A 2,500-nucleotide genomic window follows, 5' to 3' on the forward strand; every position below is an offset into this window, starting at 1 on the left:
GATGGCCTGGTCTGGTGCTGCCTAGCATGGACTGGTGCTGTGCACGTGCAGGTGTCAGTGCATGGTCATGCACATGGCTTTGGTCGGGCATGTGCAGGTGCCAGCAGGTGCTGTCTGGCCTGGTCTGGTGCTGGTGGCCTGGTCCTGGCGTGGGCCTGGCGCTGGCATGGTCGGTGCCAGTGCATGTGCTGCCTGGCGCTGGCATGGCTGGTGCCGTGCATGTGCTAGTGCCTGGCTTGGCTGGTTCCGACATGGCTGGTGCCCTGCAGGTGCTGGTGCGTGGCCTGCCTTGCTCTGACATGGCTGGTGCCGTGCAGGTGCTGGTGCGTGGCCTGCTAGGCTCGGCGTGCGCCTGGTCTTCACATGCTGGCCGCGCGAGCTGGGTCTGGCCTGTGCGTGCTGGCTGCGCGCGGGGCAGAGTCTGTGCGTGCTGGTTGGGCGCGCTGGGCAGGGCCGGTGCGTGCTGGCTGTATGTGCTGGGCAGGGTCTTGGCTTGCTTGCCGTGTAGGCTGATGGTCATGCGCGCGGCATGGCCTTTGCGAGCTGGCTGTGCGCGCGGGTAAGGCACGCTGGGCTGGCTGGCAGGACCATGGCATGGTCTTGGCTTGCTTGCCGTGCCTGTTGTGGTCATGCGCACGGACACGCTGGTTGGCCTGTGCATGGGCTTGCTGGTGGACCATGGCTCGCAGGCTGTGCGTGCTGATGGCCCTGCGGATGGGCTTGCTGGTTGCCCTGCGCATGGCTTGCGCGCTGCGCGTGGCTGGCCCATGCGCGGTGTGCTGATGCTGGTCCAGCGCATGGGCTGCGTGCTGTGCATGTGGCTGGCCGGTTCACCAGCCTTGTGGGGGGCCTTGGGCGTGCCTTGGTCAAGACCATGGCATGCTTGTGGGCTGCTGCAAGGTTGTCCGGCCTTGTCAATGGGCGTCTCATGGCTTCAACCATGAGTCCTTCGTGGCTTGTCAAGGCAAAGTGGCCGGTTTTTAGTTGGGCCATATAAGGGTTCCTGACAATCCCCCTTCCTTTAAGAAAATCCTTGCCCTCAAGGATGTCATTGAAAACTCCCGACGCCCTCTCCTTGTGTTGGCCTTGTCATGGCCGAACAAGGTACTCACCATTGCCCCACTTTTTCAGCGTTGAGGCATCCCTCAACTTGCACTCTTGCACACGGCATGGAACTTGGGCAGCAACTTTGCAACTTGCAAACTTGCAACCCGAGCATGGGAAATGTAGCCTTTACCCATGGTAACCTTGGACAGCACTTGGTTCGTTGGAATCATGGCTCCATAAGTCCGACCTTGGGTCTCCCACTTTTAAGAGTGGTTTACCCCACCAAGTAGCATTTTCCGGTTGCTACCTCAACTTCCAAACTCCAAGTTCAAAAATAAAAATACCAATATAGTGGAATCCAAAAGGAGTTCCCCAAATCAATCACCAAGATGAGTTCACAAGTTGTTTACCTCTAGGAGAAGTGGGTACTTCTCTAGAACTCCAAGTAAACGGTTCTTAATGAGATTGAGCTAGGCTTTTCTCCATGGAATCCTCTCAATGAAAGCACCATTAATGTTGGGGACCTCGGTCTAGTCCCTAAACATTGGGGGGTCCGTGATTGGCTTGTGATGATTGTGACCGAATGAGCCTAGCTAAATGGCTTGGTCTCAAGCTTGTATATCCATGGAGGGTCTTGGTTGGATGATGTTTTGATGTTCGTGTGGTGGAAGGGACGTTTATGGGGGTGTAGGGGTCAACCTACGTGGCTAGATGCACGTGGTGCAAGGAAGCACAAGGTTGCGTGGTTATGGTGTTCTTGGGTGCATGGCCGAGTGGTTTGGCCAAGGAAGGATGATGATGGTTCGGATTGGGCTGGCTAGGTGAAGGGTGAAAGCACCAATCAATGCTAGGGTTGTATGACACGGGTAGGTCCGTGTGGATTGGGGCAACTAAGGTTGGGAAGATGAATGATGGTTCGGGTTAGGATGGCTAGGGTGACATGTGAAGGATGGTCTAGGCAAGGGTAGGTTAGTGACCGTTGATGGGGAGAGTGTAGGGTGTCCGTATGGGGAAGGGTCAACTTGTCATGAGGGACAAGAGGGGTCTAGGATGCTTCTTTGATGGGCGGCTAGGATTGAGTGTAATGGGTGATCCGTGTGGTGATGGGATAATCCGGGTGATGTTGGGCACCTAGGGACTAAGGGACCAAGGGATCACGTGGGTGATGGGAAGTGGGCATCTATGGTTAAGGGAATCATGGATCCACGTGATTGATGGGATGTGGGGTTTTCCGGAAATGGGTTGGACAACTTGTCTCTTGGAAAGTCAAGTTGTCAAGGCATGGTTTGGGTTAAGTCTTGGAGAGGGTGCCGAGTAGGTGGGGGCTAAGGTGATGGCCGGATGTAAGGTTGGTGTGTGGGATTGGTTTTCCCGAAATAGTTGGTGACAACTTTTCCTAAAGAAAAGTAAAGTTGTCTAGTGACACTTTTCGGTGGATGGACTTGATGGGTTG

Source organism: Carya illinoinensis, chromosome 15 (genome assembly GCF_018687715.1).
Source record: "Carya illinoinensis cultivar Pawnee chromosome 15, C.illinoinensisPawnee_v1, whole genome shotgun sequence".
Classification (NCBI taxonomy): Eukaryota; Viridiplantae; Streptophyta; class Magnoliopsida; order Fagales; family Juglandaceae; genus Carya; species Carya illinoinensis.